General features: G+C 50.7%; 1 protein-coding gene across 5 annotated transcripts in view; it reads left to right on the top strand.

Moving 5' to 3' along the window:
* The first annotated feature begins 9,697 nt into the window (after positions 1–9,697).
* Positions 9,698–18,650, top strand: part of ST3GAL2 (ST3 beta-galactoside alpha-2,3-sialyltransferase 2) — a 68,956-nt gene continuing 60,003 nt past the window's right edge. For all 5 annotated transcript variants that reach the window (XR_013825369.1, XR_013825370.1, XR_013825371.1 and 2 more), the window contains exon 1: positions 9,698–9,906. The gene's annotated coding sequence lies outside the window, so the exon portion shown is untranslated. The remainder of the gene's footprint in view (positions 9,907–18,650) is intronic.

Here is an 18,650-nt window from a genome sequence, read left to right as displayed (position 1 = left end):
CCTCCCCCAAATCTCTCTCCTTCTCTCAGTCTTCTCCCACTACAGTCATCCCCCCTCTTCACTTGGCCCAGGTCTCATCCTCCTTCCCCCACTTCAGCACCTGCTCTCTTCTACTGTGAACCCAGCAGGCCTCCAGGGAAGAGATGCGCTGCCTCCCACTGCTGCTTTTCTCAGAAACGCAGATCCCCGCTCTGCAGTGGAGTGGAAGGCAGGGATGCCTGCAGCCGCAGCGTGACGGAGGCTCAAGGAAAACAGCTCCGAGGAGCTCAGAGGCCAAGCGCCTCCTAGGGCGGGCATGCTGGCCACGTAGGGAGTGGCTCCAAGGCCACTAGCAAAGATACTCACAGAAGGCTTTTTTTTTTTTTTTTTTTTTTTGCGGTACGCGGGCCTCTCACTGTTGTGGTCTCTCCCGTTGCGGAGCACAGGCTCCGGACGCGCAGGCTCAGCGGCCATGGCTCACGGGCCCAGCCGCTCCGCGGCATGTAGGACCTTCCCGGACCAGGGCACGAACCCATGTCCCCTGCATCGGCAGGCAGACTCTCAACCACTGCGCCACCAGGGAAGCCCCAGAAGGCTTTTTAATAAGATAAAGCCCTCAGCAGCAGACACAAAAGCATGTAGTTCTCCACCCCACGGTCTGGGGTAGACAGAGCCATGAAAAAACATTCTGATGCTATAATATAGAGTACATTCTAGTAGTTAAATACAGGGTTTGGAATCAGACAACTCCTCCCCAGTTCTCATCACTTTCTGACAGTGTGAGCAAGCCACTCAAATTCTTTGAGCTCAGCTTTCTTCCTCAGTAAGAACACAACAGTATTTGCCTCACCAGGTTGTTGGGAGGATTCATTGAGCCAATGCATATAAAGGGTCTGGCACGGAGTAGGCATCCAACTTCCTTATTAAACAATCATTCTGCCAAAATGTAAGGGTGCAAGTCTGGAAGGCTTCTTGGAGGAGGTACAATCTGCAGGACCCTGCATGAGATATGAGGCTGCTGGTAGCAGGAAATCCCTCTGGGAGCCAGGACTACCCACAGGGATATCTTAGGTTGAGTTCCCTAGATGCCTTAGGTTGAGTTCTCAGAGCCTGAGAAAGGGATTCTTGTGCAAATGATCTCTTAGGGCAGTGAGGGAGGCAGGATAGGGCAGGGGAAGAAGCCAAGCAAAGATGTCGGTTCAGCTAAGTCTAGCCTCAGTCTGATCCTCTGGGGAGCTCTGGAGCATAAAATACATCACAAGGTTTATCCCTCTTAGAAGCAAGGGAGGTGGACTTTTTACCCCACATCAGTCATTCGTGGGCTGTGGGCAGGCCAAGGGGAGGTAGGGAAAGGAGGGCATCTCCAGGCAAAGCAGCTCACAGGGACTGATACCAGTTCTTCAGAGAAGGGTGCATCTATGAGACATTGGCAGCCAGCACTCACAACAGCAGGGGAATGGGTGCAACCATCCCTGTAAAGGTATATAACCAAGAGTATTTACTGCCAGGGGACTGGCAAAGAGATGGGAACTGGATGAAGAAAATGGGGAGAGGATATTAAATTCTCCTACTGGGTCTTCCAAGGAGAAATTGAAGCAGCTGATATGTTTTTGTTTGTTTGCTTTTTTTTTTTTTTTTTTTTTTTTGCGGTACGCGGACCCCTCACTGTTGTGGCGCCTCCCGCTGCAGAGCACAGGCTCCGGACGCGCAGGTTCAGCGGCCATGGCTCACGGGCCCAGCCGCCCCGCAGCATGCGGGATCTTCCCGGACCTGGACACGAACCCATGTCCCCTGCATCAGCAGGTGGACTCTCAACCACTGCGCCACCAGGGAAGCCCTGTTTGTTTGCTTTTATTTTTTGCCGTACCACACAGCTTGCAGGATATTAGGGATCCCACAGGGATCGAACCTGTGCCCCCTGCAGTGGAAGTGCAGAGTCCTAACCACTGGACCGCCAGGGAAGTCCCTGGTATGGTTTTATAAATTTATTAATTTATTTATTTTGGCTGTGTTGGGTCATTGCTGTGCGCGGGCTTTCTCTGGTTGCGCCGAGCGGGGGCTACTCTTCGTCGTGGTGTGCGGGCTTCTCATTGCCGTGGCTTCTCTTGTTGCGGAGCACGGGCTCTAGGCGCACGGGCTTCAGTAGTTGCAGTGCGTGGGCTCAGTAGTTGTGGTTTGCAGGCTCTAGAGCGCAGGCTCAGTAGTTGTGGCGCACGGGCTTAGTTGCTCCGCAGCATGTGGGATCTTCTCGGACCAGGGCACGAACCCGTGGCCCCTGCATTGTTAGGCAGATCCTTAACCACTGCACCACCAGGGAAGTCCCCTGGTATGGTTTTAAATAACTAAAACCCAGACCTGATAGGATTACCAAATAGTTAATCCTTTCTGGAGAGCTAATAAGTGTACTTTATAATTAAGTGGCCCATCTTCTCCAATGCCTGATTTGCCATTGCCAAATATCTTATGCAGTATGTTTCAAAAGGTGCTGCTATAGGATGTTAACAAGTGTTGCTGTAAAGGAGGTACAGATCCATTAAACAAAGGTAGAAAGGTTTATTTTCTTCCCACAACTTTTAAACTAATATACTGGATAAGCAAAAACAATGGAATATTATTCAGCCATAAAAAGAATGAAATACTAATACATACTGCAACATGGATGAGTTTTGAAAACATTATGTAAAATGAAAGAACTCAAACACAAATAACTACATATTGTATGATTCCATTTATATGAAATGTCTGGAATAGTTAAATCCATAGAGACAGAAAACAGATTAATGGTTGCCAGGGACTGGTGGGAAGAATGGGGGGTGATCGCTTAATGGGTACAGAGTTTTCTCTTGGGATGATAAAAATGTTTTGGAACTAGATAGAGATACTGGTTACAAACATTGTGAATGTACTAAATACGCTGAATTGTATGCTTTAAAATGGTTAATTTTATGTTATGTGAATTTCACCTCAATTTAAAAAAACAATCAGGACAAGCTCAGTGTGCTTGTTGCTAATGGGGTGTCACTGTTCTCAGGCCTTCTCAGTGGACACAGCTAAGGAAAAAAATAACTATATGCATGGGGAACCTCTAGGCTAACCTATAAAGCATTTCACAAACAGGTTAGGGAATCCTTTTTTGAGAGCATCTCACAGGACCTATAATGTAGAAGGCTGACCCAGCACATGGAATGTTGGTGGAAATGTTTTTGTTTGTTTGGGGTTTTTGTTTGTTTGTTTTGGGGGGATGACTTTTGGTTTTGGTCAAGCCACAGGGCATGCAGGATCTTAGCTCCCCAACCAGGGAACGAACCCGAGCCCCCTGCAGTGGAAGCGTGGAATCTTAACCACTGGACCACCAGGGAAGTCCTATGACTCCTGTTTTAATCAGCACTCTTCTTCTGCCTTTTTGTATAACTCTGGAGAAACTGTTTCTCTGAGCTGGGACTTACTTTATACACCAGACCAATGGTCTCCATTGATATAATTGAAAGGACTGTAAAAAAAGTTTAACACTTTTAAAGTCTGTCAGAGTGCTTTACTAGGTTTCAAGCTCCAAGAAGATAGGGTCTAAGTCTTCTATATCAGTAATTTTCACAGTGCCAGCCAGTGGGCTTTCCACATAGGCACACACATAGGAATAGGTAGTACACACATAGGAATAGGAAGTACACATTCTATGGAAGACCGTGGACCAAGCACTTTACCTCCCTGAGCTATCTGCCAATTTAGTTCTGCCAGAGGCTAAGAAATAATTAATTTAATCAACATTTCTGGAAGGTCTGTTTGGACCTACAAAAGCCGGTCCTCTGCTCTCCAATCGTCTGTTATCTAGTGAAGTAATGATAACAAAAGACACCATCAGTTGAAGCTTTCCCAGTTCCATTCTTTTAATTTTTAATCTGGATCATCAACATTTAGATCATTTTTAATCTTTGCTCTTACAATGCTATAACAGATATCCATCTGTATATGTAACTAAGAACATGTGCGGATAGGATATCTTCCTAGAACTTACTAGGTCAAATTGTGTGTGCATGTGCAATTTGAAGATATTACCAAGTCTCTTTTCGTAGAGGCTGTATGGATTTCCAGCCACATTGGCAGTGGCTGGAGAATCCTTGTTCCCCACACACTTGCCAAGATAGCTATCAAGCTTTTTGATCTTTGCCAATCTGATAGGTGAAAAATGATATCTCAGTGTGGTTTTAATTTGCATTTCTTTTATTAAGAGTGAAGGTCTGAGAAAATAAGTGTTGGTTAGAATGTGGAGAAATTGGAACACTTGTGTACTGTTGGTGGGAATGTAAAATGGTACAGCCGCTGTGGAAAACATTACGGTGGCTCCTCAAAAAAGTTAAAGACAGAATTATCATATGATCCAGGAATTTCACTTTTGGAATATATCCAAAAGAATTGAAAACAGGAACTCAAAGAGATATTTGTAAACCCATGTTCATAGCATCATTGTTGACAATAGCCAAAAGATGGAAGCAACCCAAGTGTCCATCAATGGATGAATGGATAAAATGTGGTATATACATACAATAGAATATTATTCAGCCTAAAAAAAGAAGGAAATCCTGACACATGCCACAACATGGATGAACACTGAGAACATTATGCTAAGTGAAATAAGCCAGACACAAAAGGACAAATATTGTCTTCATACTTACATGCCTTGATAGTCAAATTCATAGAGACAGAAACTAGACTGCTGGTTGTCAGAGGCTGGGAGGAAAGGAAAATGTGGGGAGTTATCCTTTAATGGTACGTAGTTTCAGTTTGGGAAAACCAAAAAGTTCTGAAGATAAATGGTAGTGTTTGTTGTACAACAATGTGAATGTACTTAGTGTCACGGAACTGTACACTTAAAAATGGTTAAGATGGGGCTTCCCTGGGGCGTAGTGGTTGAGAGTCCGCCTGCCGATGCAGGGGACACAGGTTTGTGCCCTGGTCCGGGAGGATCCCACATGCCGCGGGGCGGCTGGGCCCGTGAGCCATGGCCGCTGAGCCTGCGCGTCTGGAGCCTGTGCTCCACAACGGGAGAGGCCACAGCGGTGAGAGGCCCGCGTACCGCAAAAAAAAAAAAAAAAAAAATGGTTAAGTTGGTAAGTTTTATGTGTATTTTAGCACAATTTTTAAAAAAAAGAGTGAAGCGAACTTCCCTGCTGGTCCAGTGGTCAAGACTATGCACTTCCACTGTAGGGGGCACAGGTACCAGGGAAACTAAGATCTTGCATGCCACGAGGTGTGGCCAAAAACAACAAAACATAAAAAAGAGTGAAGCTTTCATGTCACAGCCATTTGTGTTTCCTTCTCTGTGAACTGTCCGTTTATATTCTTTTCACATTTCCTGTTGTTCCTTGGTCATCTTCTTACTGATGTACAGAGCACTTTGTATTAGCCTTTTACCCTGATATAAATTGCAAAATTTTCGTCCATTTTCCTATTGACTTGGTTTTTGTTGTGTTGGTTTTTTTTAAATAAACTTATTTATTTATTTATTTTTGGCTGTGTTGGGTCTTCGTTGCTGCATACAGGCTTTCTCGAGTTGCGGTGAGCAGGGGCTCCTCTTCGTTGCCGTGTGCAGGCTTCTCATTGCGAGGCTTCTCTTGTTGCGGAGCATGGGCTCTAGGCGCTCAGGCCTCAGTGGTTGTGGCTCGCGGGCTGTAGTTGTGGCACACGGGCTTAGTTGCTCCACGGCATGTGGCATCTTCGCGGACCAGGGCTTGAACCCGTGTCCCCTGAATTGGCAAGCAGATTCTTAACCACTGCACCACCAGGGAAGCCCTTGTTGTGGTTTTGGTTTTTAGCTAGGTATGAGGTAGAGATCTGACTAAACTTTTAAAAACCGTTTTATAAATTATAAATTAGGAGTTTGGGATCAACATATACACACTACTGTATATAAAATAGGTAAACAACAAGGACCTACTATGTAACACAGGGAACTATACTCAATATCTTGTAATAACCTATAATGGAAAAGAATCTGAAAAAGAATACATATATATCCATAACAGAATCACTTTGCTGTACAGTTGAAACTAACACAACACAGAACTGTGTACCTTGCTCTGGATCACACAGGCCATTAGTGTGGGAGCTGCCAAATGGGTCAAACAGACCCAGGGAGGGAGGGAGCCAGCTCCACTTTGCACCTTGCTACTTAGTAGCTGTCTGCCTCCAAAGCCCGGTGCTCACATCCACCATGTTCACTTCCTGTTCCACTGCTTTCCTTGCTCTGGATGCTCACCAGCAAAGGTAGGCTTTTAAGAGAATGAGGCAAATTCAAGTGCTACCGAGGGGTGATGTTCACCGGTGGCTGTGCGGCTGAGGCGTTGGGAAGAACCTTGTGGAAGAAGGAAAACTCAAGGTAGACTTTGGAGAGTCAGGCAGAATTTGGATGGGTGGAGAGGATAGGAAAACACAACCGGCAAGGGAAAATGGGTAAAAACCGATGTGACATGTAACTGGGAGGTAGTCAGGGTGATGATGGGGCTTCCTGTTGGAGTTGAGGGATAAAGAGGGTCTGTCTGTCTTGCCCATGAAAGGACATCTTAATTCTGCCTGGGTAATCTGCTAACAGAGCTTTGGGAGATGGATGTAAATTCAAAAAGGCTAATTACCTTCTGCCTGTGAGGGAATGTTGCCATTGCATGTGACTCCGATACAGAGGCAAAGCCCTTACAGGAAGGGCCTGGCAGCTGGTTTTAGGGGCAGAGCATGGGGTTGCATGTGGATTACTTAGCCCCTCTACGGTCTGTGATGGGGACACACACACACACACACACACACACACACACACACACACACCAAAAAAAAAAAAACAGAAAAGCATTCAAGGGTCAACATTAGTTAGGGCCCAATGCCTCTGGTGGCCTCTTGGCTACTTGCCCAAGGACCTAGCAATAACTTGCCCTTTGGCCCTTGGTGGATGGGAGGAAGGCTAGAGCCTGGGGCCCAAGAACTCATAGCGCATACCCACTTTGTCAAAGATAAAGCCAGGCACTAGTTAAAGTAGTAAGGACAGATTTTAACCAGTATACTATCGCAATAGTATATTGCAACTTCAATTTGCACAGAGGTGACTGGGCCTTTTAAAGGGAGAATGAGGCAGTATGGAGGGAGGTGAGCAGGGGCTCCGTTGAGTCAGGGATGTGAAAAATTACAAAGGGTTGGTCAGTGTAAATGCTGATTAGGCCAGCTGTATTCGTTAGCTGGCAATAATTGAAGTTAGGACTCCACACACCCACAGAGCCTGGGAGACAGAGGCCCTATCCATTCCAATGATTACATTTCAAGGGAATGGCTTTCAGGTCCTTGAGAAAGACACATAATACATATACATCTGATATACACCTCAAAGGGACAGGAAGAAGTCACAGTTGTAAGCCCTTTTTAGTATAGGCTCTAAGAAAGGGGTGGTGGTGGGGAGCTTATTACAGGTGTTGTCTAGAACAAACAGTAAATTCTGGAGCTTTCTCTGGCAGGCAGTTTAAAGGGGGTTAGGGTCAAACTAGGGATGTGGCCTTGAGGTGTTAGAAACTATATTATTGGGTTTAAGTCTTTTAATGGGGGCGGAGGAGAGTGGATAAAATTATTTGTGTTGAGAGTGTAGGTTTTGTTTGTGGGTTGTTTTGTTTTTTTTTTTTTTGGCCGCCCCTCGTGGCATGCAGGATCTTATTTCCCCAACAGGGATTTAACCCATGCCCCCTGCAGTAGAAGCTCGGAGACTTAACCACTGGACCACCAGGGAAGTCCCAAGAGTGTAGTTTTTATAGGCCAAGGTTGAGGCCTATTGGAGAAGAGGGCCCAGAGGAGCCTGGCTAGCGTTTGGTGGAGCAGAGAACATTTGTCATCTCACAGCTGAAAGAATCTGAGATCGTGCCTGAGGGTGAAGGTCACCAAGTTCCCCCTTCTGCGGTTTGTAGTTCCCAGAAAATCATGTGGTAAGTAGGGTCTACGTGGGTAGGTGTGAGAGTCACTCTCTGCTACCTGACAAGTCAGGAATCCACCTCCCCACCTCTCAATCCTCCGGCCTGTTATAGATCATCATACACCCAGAAGCAGAGGATACCACTGAGCTGACCCTATCCTATAGGTTTGAGATTTCAACCCCTGGCTTGCACCCAGAGCTTGGGGAGTAGCACCAGGTATACCCCACCTGTCCCTCTTTGAAACAGAAAACTTTCCCAGCTTTGGAGAGAATGCTAAGGGCTAAGGTCTGGAACACCTTTCAGGCCCATGTAGTATTTTCCTTTTACTGCATGAACTGATTTACTTATTTAAATTAAAAAGAGCATTTCTGTGGTAAACTAGCCTGAGACCCCGCTTTCTATAGCCTGGTTCTTCAGAGGCTAATATTATTCCACAGTCGGCCCATCCTTGAAGGACAATGCCAGAACTCTAGCCAACAAACGCCAATAGCAGCCGTTCTCAAAGTGGTTCCCCAAACCAGCATCGCCTGGGAACTTTTTAGAAACGCAAACTCTCAGGTCCACCCTGGAGTTAAAGAAAGAGCAACTGAGGGTATGGGTCAGCTGTGTTTGAACAAACTCTCCAGGAGAATCTGATAGACGCCAGTTAGAGAACCACTGGTTTACAGGCCTCCCCTCTGCCAGTGGGGATGAAACTTGGACGGCAACCTGGCGCTTCATTAAGATTGAGGTAGGAGGGCTTCCCTGGTGGCGCAGTGGTTGAGAACCCGCCTGCCAATGCAGGGGACACGGGTTCGTGCCCTGGTCCGGGAAGATCCCACATGCCGCTGAGCGGCTGGGCCCGTGAGCCATGGCCACTGAGCCTGTGCGTCCGGAGCCTGTGCTCCGCAACGGGAGAGACCACAACAGTGAGAGGCCCGCGTACGGCAAAAAAACAAAAAAGAAAAAGAAAAAAGATTGAGGTAGGTTTGGAAATTGGGGGAAGCACGTGCTAAGAGAAGACATGGAAAAATATTTAAAATGTGTGCGCTTTGCCCTAAACAGTTGGGAGATAAGGGCACCAACCAGAGAGTGAGACTGGAATGAGAAGGTGCCCCAGGGGGTGAGCGCTCCAGGAAACCCACAGACTCGCGGCCCCTTTTTCCCAAGTCAGGAAAACCACACGCCCACGTGGCTCCTGGTGTTCTCTCTTCTCCCGCCTGTGCGCAGTGCCCGACCGCAGCTCCAGCTTGCGGAGCCCGGGCACGAAGCCAAGCTAGCCTCAGGTCAAGGCTCTTTGCGAGCGCAAATGGAAACGGTACCCGGGGCGCGGTTCTCGGGCCGGAGGCTTCCCCTCTAGTCCCAATCGGCTGCAGCTGACCACAGCCGTGTCTGAGAGGCATCCTCGGCTACTTTGCATCTCCCTTGAGATCCAGGTATTCAACCCGGGTCCGGGGCATCGCAGACCCCGCATCCTATTTTCACCATCGCGAGCCCGGCCTTCTGGGAGTGGAGATCTCCCATCCCCCTCTCCCCTCTTGCTCGGTAGAATCCCTGAGCCTTGGCGAAACTACAAAGCCCAGAAGCCCTAAGGCTCACGCGCTATCTTCTGGGAGTAGTAGTTCTGGATGCCGGACACTCCTAGCGGCCTGGCGCAGGCTGGACTCCATATCCCAGCATGCCCAGGGGCGTGAAGGAGGAGGTGGGAGGGGACAGACCAGGAGGATGTGAATGGGGAGGGGGCAGTTGCCCCCCTGCCCCCACCCTTCCCTTCCAGCCGGGCTGGGGTGGGGGGAGGGGCCGGGCTGAGGCGGCGGCGGCGGCGGCGGCTCGGCTGCTCGCTTGGGGAGGGCACGGCGGGCAAGGGCGGGACTGGCCCGCTGCGGGAGGACTGGGGAGCCGCGGAGATAACGGGTCCAGACGCTGGCGGCGGCGGCGGCTTTCTCTGCACTGGCGGAGGCGGCAGCAGGAGCGGCGAGTATGGCCCGCGCGGCGCTCGGCGCTGACTGAGGTGCGCGGGCGGGATGAGGGCGGGCGGGATGTGGGGCGCCCCGGGCCCCTCTCTCACCCGAACCCCCTCTGCGCGGGCAGCTGGCTCTGCCAGCGGCCCACACCCTCCCGGTCCACCCCGGCAACTTCCCCTGGGTCGGGGCGCTGGGATCCCCCGTGGGGGCGGGGGTCCGCTTACATTGGCCTCAATCCCCTTTCCCCGCCTTCTGCTTCTGCACCTCCAGCCGCTCCCACGCGTGGCTGTTCCACTCCTTGGTGGCAGCCTCCAGCCCCAGCCCCAGCCCTGGGGAGCGCTCCGTGCCCCAGTCCCGACTTCAGTCCACTGCCTAGTTCGCGCCGCCAACCCCCGCGCGCGCTCCTGGCCTGTGCACTACTGAGAGACCCCTGCCCCGCTTCTGTTGGCCGAAGGATGCCTCTGCACCATCAGCACCTCTCTCCTCTTTTCCCTACCTGGCACTGCCCCCAAGCCACCCACAATGGCCCAGTTCTCTCTGATGAGACCTAACTGCTTGACCTCCTTCCCACTTTGGAGAAACTGAGGCTTGGCATAAACCAGGAACTTGGCCAAGTCCATGCCCCAGCCCTGTGGGGCTAGTCTGAGCCCATGTCTTGGCATGGAAGAGTCATTTCCTCCCTCCAGTCGTTCCTAGGTGACGGGACCAAACTTTCCAGCTCCCTGCTGCAGCTCTGGGCTGAGCTCACTTTAGTCTCCCCTTTGGCTTTCTCCCACTTCTGTTTGCCCCTTCTCCTTCCTGTATTTCACTTCTCGCCTACTCTGCCTGTAGGGTCACCCACCTATTGCTCGTTTACTCAAGTTAGCCTTTTGATTTTTATTTCTTGCCAACTGCATCCATCTCCCATTTATAAAGCACTGCAGAACAGAGTCTAAGGTGGTGTTGGGGGGAAAGGGGAGAGAGAGGGGCTTGGTGGTGGAAAGGGAGTGGCAGCCTCTTTCAACCAAAGCTGCCGAGGGGGGTTCAGGGCACTCTGGGGTCCCTGGGTGAGTCAATCCTAGCCAGTAACGCACACTCCCATCTTGTCTTTGGGACAGTTGTCTGGAAGCTGGTTGGTCATCCCTTCCTCTTATTAGGCCTGATGGACTCCAGCGTCCCCCTGAGATGAAGGGAACCTCCTACATTGGTGGAGATGGCCGTGTAAGAGGAGTCTGGGAGACCACACCCCTCAGCCTCATCTTGCTTCTGCTGCTAACTTTGGAGGGGCTTGCCGGTTCAGGGAAGGATGCCTGATAGGTGCCCTGAGCTCTTTGTGGAGGAAGATGCAGTGACTGTAGGTGGTGATCTCAAGTTTAGTCGTGGTGTTCAGGATTTGAAAGAAAGAGGGAGCCAGGGCTCAGAGAGGTGGCACAGACTTGCGTATATAATTCAGTTTTTTGTCTTCCTTCGGCAGATTTGCCTATGGGTCACCCCTTCCTAGCCCAGTCTTTCAGTTTCCCAGTGGGAAGTTGGGGGAGGGAGGGAAATCTATGAGCCATCAGGAAGGCAGGCTCTGGGAGTTCCGCTGAGATCCTGAATGAGCAATCTTGATCTGAACCAGATGGTTCTCTGCTTCAGCACCCCTCTCTCATCCCTCCCCCTTGGCTGTGAATAGGACGCCTTTAACCTTGTAACTTGAGAATGGAGGAAGGGAGGCCAGGGGGCCAACTGTCTGTGTGCGTGTTTATGTCTGCATCTGCACTCACGTGCGAGCTTGCCAGGGACCTGAGGGAGTGACCCTGCATGGGAATGCGGTGTTGTGATGTGCTGTGGCATGCTCACAGCTCTCTAGGAACTTTCTGAGCCCAAACCCTAGGTAGTGCCAATTTCCAAGTTGCTAAGAACCACTAGGTATGGCCTCGTGGGCTATTTCCCCATGAGCCAAACCTCTGGGCCTGAAACATGCCTCAGGGTGAGGATCACTCTTCTTCAAAAAACTAACTGCCATTATGAGGAGTCCGAAATAGAAGCAAGGGGGGACCGGTTTCCCAGAACTGGAGTTATCTTTTTCCTCCGGTCATGGCAAGAGAAGATATGAGGGGTGGAGTCTGGCGAGAGGGATGGGAAGCTGATTCCGTTGCTTTGTTCTATACCCCATCCTGCCTTGTGTATTTGTGCACTTGATTTTGACCACCATTAAACTATGGAAGTTCTTCAGACGTGTCCTCATTTATGAAATACCGCCACCGGCTTGGTCCTTGGCGCATAGTAGGTGTTCAGTAATTTGAGTTAAAGTGGAGAGTCTTGCAGTTAAAGGGCAGGATCTCTCATACTTGATCAGACATCAGAATCCCCCTGGAGAGCTGTTCAAAGCACAGCTGGCTGGGCCCCACTCCCAGAGTTTTCTGGTTCAGGCAGTCTGGGTGGGGGCTAGGATTTGATTTGATTTCTGCCCAGTTTCTTGGCCATAACACTTGAGAACCACTGGTTTGGGGCCATGACAGTTGCTTGGGTGATTAATCCAGGCAGATGTAAAGTCTTTTTTTTTTTCCTTTTTTAAAATAAATTTATTTATTTATTTATTTGGCTGCATTGGGTCTTCGTTGCTGCACGCGGGCTTTCTCTAGTTGAGGCGAGCAGGGGCAACTCTTCGTTGCGGTGCGCGGGCTTCTCATTGCGGTGGCTTCTCTTGTTGCAGAGCACGGGGTCTAGGCGCGCCGGCTTCAGTAGTTGTGGCGCACGGGCTTCAGTAGTTGTGGCTCGCAGGCTCTAGAGCGCAGGCTCAGTAGTTGTGGCGCACGGGCTTATTTGCCCCGCGGCATGTGGGATCTTCCCGGACCAGGGCTTGCACCCGTGTCCCTTGAACTGGCAGGTGGGTTCTTAACCACTGCGCCACGAGGGAAGTCCCCAGATGTGAAGTCTTAAGAGAGATTTCCTCCTACCTTGCTTCCCCGCTCAGGCTTGTCCTGGCAGCTGCCCTGGATTCGCCTTTTCCTTCCATTCTCATGCTGCCCAGTGTTGGCTAGGTTGATGGTAGGGGTGACTTGTGGGGCCTGAGCTCCCAGTCCCCCTGTAACTACATAGCAGACACTGCCCTATGGCTATTTGAAAGAAGGCCCCACAAAAGCAGGACATTTAGGCCCCAGGGCTTTGGAAAAGAGGTGACTGCGTGGACATGGAGAAGCAGACGCCAAACCCGGCACTCACCTGCCCTGTCCCTCAGAACGAGCAGGCTGGGGTGCTGGCCATGCTGCACACTGGACAGGATGCCTGGGAATCTCTGAAATTTAGAAAAACAGGAGGAACCCCTTGCATTGTGCTTTTACTTTGCCAAGCATTTTCCACCTGTTGTTCTTCAGGAGGTTGATAAGGCAGACGTAGACGCAGGCGGGGTTACTGAGAAACAGAGAGATGCACTGTGGGTCACACAGCAGGCCCAGGGCTCCTGATTCCAACCCTCTGATGGAGCATCTGCTAAACCAGTCGCTATGAATAGCTGGAATAACGGCTGCTGTTCCCTGAGTGCTTATTCCTCACCGGTCACCGGGTTAGATGCTCTCACATGTCAGCTTGTCAGATCCTCACAGCAGTGTTGTGGAGTCGGCATTATTGTCACTCTTTCATAGATGAAGCACTGAGCCTTGCAGAACTTATGAGACTTGCCCAAGCTCAGACAGCTGGTAAGTAGAGGATACGGAAGTCAGACTCAGGCCTTACTGACAGCACACCCTGTGCTTTGTGTCACTCACTGCCTGTCTTGCCCGGAAAACCTGTAATTGTCCTCCGGGTTGTCTGCCCCCAGAGCCTGGTGAATTTTACTGAGCCTGGATCTATGCCGGGTGTTGTGGAGGAGAGAATGACCAAGTCACTGTCCGCTGGGAGAGGGATAAGACAAGTACACTAGTGTCCACAGTGGAAGGCAGAAGGGGCAGCCAGTGGCTTGTGGGTTTAAAGGAGGCGGAAGTCATCCACGTAGAGGGTTCAGAAGAGGCCTTTGGGTTGGGCCCTGAAGGGGCAGGTAGAGTTGCAGCAGTGCCTACAGGCTGGAGAGTGTGCAGGCCAACAGGTGCAGAGAGAGGCCATCATGGCACTTTTAGGGAGTTTTCCCTTTTGGTTGGAGCATAGGAGAGGAATTTCAAAAAGCAGCGAGAAGATCCTGTTTGGTTACAAGCAACAGCTTGGCTGATTTTGGCAGGAAAGGACTTCATTGGAAGGCTATGGGAACTCCTAGAATCTGAGGGATGACTCAGGACTCAAGTCCCCTCCAGGGTCTTGGAGTGGGTAAGGCAGGAGCCAAAGTCCAGCCTCTTCAGGGTACCACTGTCGCCAGGATAAATCTGTTCCAGCTGTGCTCTGTAATTTTGTCACCACAGCTTGGGAGTCATATCCCAGGGAGGATATGTCACTTTGGCCCAGGCTGGGTCATGCTTCTTCCCTGGCCAGGGAAGGGCTGGTGGCATGGTAGGCAGTCGCCCCAGACTGTATCCAAAAGCTGAAGTCCCCAGAAGAAGTGGCAGTGGACTGCAAGAGATCAGTCCAGCAAGGTGCTCAATGAGCACTCGAATTGGCAGACAGCAAAGGGAGGGCTTGGTTCTGAAAGGTTTCTGAGCAGGCAGAGGGCAGGCTGGCAGCAGGGTATAGCTGGGTCATAAGGGGACAAGAAAAGAAGGGAGGGAGGAAACGGAAAACTAGATAGGGTCCAGGTGAGATGTAATGAAGGCTGGAACTTGGCAGTAGAAATGGAAAAGAAGGGACTGATTCTAGAATTGTGAAAGTAGATATTTTCTGGAACAGACACTTGATTGGCTAGGGTTTGACACCTCATTGCTTGGGTGATGAGGTTGGTTCCTTTAGCTGAAATGGGGCAGTCAGGAGGAGAAAGAGTTTGCAGAAGATGATGTGCCTTTGCTTTGGAGGAGCTGCACGCAGGATGCTCACAGCGCACACGGAACCCTGGTGAGCTCGTTACTCCTGACTCCATGCTGCCTGAGATCTGGGGCCTCAGCCCTGAGGAGGTGGGGCCCCAAAGCTTCAGGGGTCCAGTACATCCTGAAAGCAGCTGGGGCTTTGTTGTCCACGCTCAACATGCCTACATCTCTTCTGTCTCCGCACTTCCACCTGCGTGGCCTTCTTCCTCCTCCTTCCCCTTCCCCACTCTCAGTTCCCATGCCCCAAATTCCCCCACCACGTGTTCCCAATACCTGAGCCCTTACCAACTAAAGGACCTGGCCCAGCTCTCTGGGGACTTAGGTTTTAGATTTTCCTCCCTCTGTGCTCAGGATGGTTGTTAACAAGTCCTCACTAACTATTAGGGCAAACATCTCCAAATGACATTTTGCAAGGAGAGGGTCTGAACTTTGCCTGCCTGGGGACAACAGGCTTTTCCTCCAGTTGGGCCGGGCTCACCAGGGACGCCTGTGTGTTTCCCTAAGCAGCCATTCTAGAGCACTTCTTGGTGCTTATTCATAAATCATTATACAGCATATTGTCAATCACGCTTTCATGTTGCCATTGCAGATCTCTCCTAAGGCCCCAGGGCATAGGCTGGGCTTTGGGCCACCCCAACTTTCTAGCTGAGAACTGGGGAAGTTTCCTCCTACAGGAACGGGAGGGAGGGGACAGGGTCCTCTCTGGGGTGGGGCAGGAGGGGCAGTGCTGAAGAGTACTTATCTCCACAGATTCTCAGAGAGAAGGTCATCTTCCTGGGTGAAGAGGACTGTTCCCCTCAGTTAGAGCTGTTAGCATTCAAATATATGTGATATTTTGTCACCTATGAATGCAATGCATTCCACCATGGACAGTAGGGTGAACCAGGGGCAAGAGAAATCTAGAGAAAAATGTCAGTTTTCTTTATTTTGATGTCAGTACTAAATTTGTATTTGTGAAATAATAACATTAAAATGAAACAAACAGTTCTGCTATCAGCTGTTGAAAAACATCCTCAAATGGCTTATTCCTTCAAGGGGATGTGACTCTGCAAATGAGGAAGTCCAGAGAGGGAAAGAGGTTGACTGACATCACCCCACTGGCTGCTGACATGGGAGGGGAGCCGGCAGCGCAGGGATCTCCTCCCTGGAGGGGCATTGTTCTCTGTCCTGTAGGCCTCTGTTTCTCATCTCTTGCTAGTTTATCACCTTTGCCCATTAGCATCCTTTTTCCTTTTTTCTCCTTCTCTTCCTCTCTAGGATCAGGGAGGGAAACAAACCAGAGGGACACAGAAAGCAGCCCTGCTTCTGTGCAGTTGAGGCATGAGGCCCATCCTGTGCTCGAGGGAGGGCAGGAGACCCTGAGGTGTTGGGGCATGACCCAGGGACCCCAGAGAGCAGCCCTCACCCTTTCTCTCCACCCTTCCGCTTAAAGTCCTAGCACAGCAGGCAGGCAACAGCCTCCCAGCTTGAGCAGGTCTGAAGCCTTCTGAGGAAGAAAATCGGCAACAAATGCGAATAGCTAATTGGTCTAGAGGGAACTGTTCTGGTGAGGAAGAATCAACAAGTTGTTAGTGTGGCTGAAGGGAATTCAGAGGGGCTGGAGTGGGTAGTGAGAGGGGAAGTTGAGAGGTGGATTGTAGGAAGAGGTACAAGTGAGGGAACTGAGGGTGGGAGTGGGGATTGCCCCTCCCCACTCATGTCACCTCCCACAGCTCCACCCTGCTTCACTCCCACTCCTTCCTTTTTTTTTTTATTGAAACGTAATTGACATATAACCTTATGTCAGTTTCCAGTATACAACATAACGATTCCATATTTGTATACACTGTGAAATGTCTACAAATTAGTTAACATCTGTCACCATGCATAGTTACCACCTCCTTCCTTCCTGGTGGGGAGGGTCCCTTTGGATTTGCAAGGGACTCTCCCCTGACCTGTCAGTGGAGTGCTCTGCAACCCTCATTCTCACCCAAGTTCAGTTGAAAACAAAATACCTCATTTGATACTGATGGTAAACTGGAACCAGAGTCGGGAGGAAACAAAAGTCTCTGGCCCGGTGTGGAGTCCTCTGGCCGAGCAAGTGGAACAGACAGCAGCCGGCGGGACTGAGGCGGTACGGGAAGGCAGGGGAGGGGCGAGAGCTCCTGAGCTCCCAGTTCCTGTCTCTCTTGGGTTTTCTAGGGAACCATCTGAGTCCGAGTCGGCCACAAGGGAGTTTCCAGGGATTGGCCTTCTCTCTGTTCCATCCTGTCCCAGAGGGCTTTGTATTTCCCTGAACCCACACCTCTGTAGCTTCTGGCTGATTCCTGGGACCTCCAGCATGGCTCAGGAGGAGACCCCAGGTACCACGGGTAGAGGGAGATGGGAAAGCCCGAAGGGGGTTTGGAGAGGCATGGGAACCCCGTTCAGGCTCTTCCAGTGTAGGGGAGCCAGTGTTGGCACTTCCTTAGAGAGGAAGATGCTATGAAATGGGAGCAGGGTAAGCAGCTTATGGCAGGGAGGTCCAGCCCAAGGCCACAGTGGCAGCTGATGAATGAAGGGATTTCCTCAGTGCCTGAAAAGCAATTCACGCTGGACCCTAAAGCAACAGTGGATAAATGTGAGTTCAGATCTCTCAAGTGGCATTTCCTGTGATGAACACAGAAGATACCTCACTCCTCTTTACACCTGGTTGAGATATTTCACAAGGTGTCTTCTTCCACCCACGCTGCCCACCCACTATCCCAGCAGTTCCTGCCCATCCTGGGTCTGTGGGCCTACCCTGCCATTCATCCTGTGCAAAACAGGAAGAGGAGCCAGCAGATCCTCTGTTGTCTGCCACTGTGGCCAGGGTGGGGCCTGGCCTGAATGAGAGCCTCAGGGCAGGGCTATTTGGCTCTTCCAAAGAGGAAGCAGTTTGTTTGGTCAGGGGGCCCCCCGATGATTTTCATAGTCCAGGGCCCAGTCTGGCTGGGTGTATACAGGATTCTCACTGTCTTACTTACCTGCAGGGGGTTTGGTGCTGTGTGACCCAGGGCAAGTCGCTGCCTCTCTCTGGGCCCCAGAGTCCTCATCTGTAAATAAAGAATTTAAAGACCTGTTCAGGGATTTGCTCTCAAGTCGTCTGGTAGACCTGACAGAGGAATGCCATATCCTGAGTGAGGAGATAGTGCTGGGGCCCAGGATGCTGCCATGCAGTCCAGACGTCCATGAGAATCAGTTTGACCTTTCTGCTAACCCGCTTGGATGTACTGAACAGCAGCCAGCCTGCTCCGGCATCTCTCTGGAGAACCTGGGCTCCTGCAGCCAAGGGAGCTGTCCCCGTGCCTCTCGTTGTCCTCATCCCCCCTCCCAACCCTCGCTCTGCCTCTGTCCTGGGTTCAGGCAGAAAAACCCAACTGGTCTCTCATTGCATTCTTCCCTTCCTATACTGGCCTATACTGGTTAGGCTTTGGAGTGACTGTTTATAGGCTTCCTGTTTCTTTCTGCTCCCAGTCCCCTCACCTCCTTATACCCTAACTCTGCTCTAGCAAGATTTTTTCCCCAAAGCCAGCATGGGAGGTTGGATGACAGGCTGATCATGGGAGACGCCAGATCCGCAGCACAGACTCCTGGCGGGTCTGCAAGGAGTTGAGAACACGCCTGGAAGGGGGCTGGGTAGAGTTTCTTAGTAGAGGAGAGAAGGAAGATGGTGAGGCAAAGGCCACACATAACATGATGCAAAGGCCTGAACTGAATGCGCAGGGACCACTGGCCCCGAGGAGACCAGTTTGAGCAGAGCATAACATTTCATTGCTCAAGAAGGAGAAGCAGGATGGAGAGGTCTGGCCAAGAGATGGGCCCCAAGAACCACCCTGGCAGGGGAGAAGGCCTGGGCTTTCCCAGGGCTGGGCTGGTTGCACACG

The sequence above is a fragment of the Stenella coeruleoalba genome (assembly GCF_951394435.1).
Source record: "Stenella coeruleoalba genome assembly, chromosome: 20".
Lineage (NCBI taxonomy): Eukaryota > Metazoa > Chordata > Mammalia > Artiodactyla > Delphinidae > Stenella > Stenella coeruleoalba.
The sequence above is the reverse complement of the archived record's forward strand: the minus strand, read 5'-3'. Positions and strand labels throughout refer to the sequence as shown.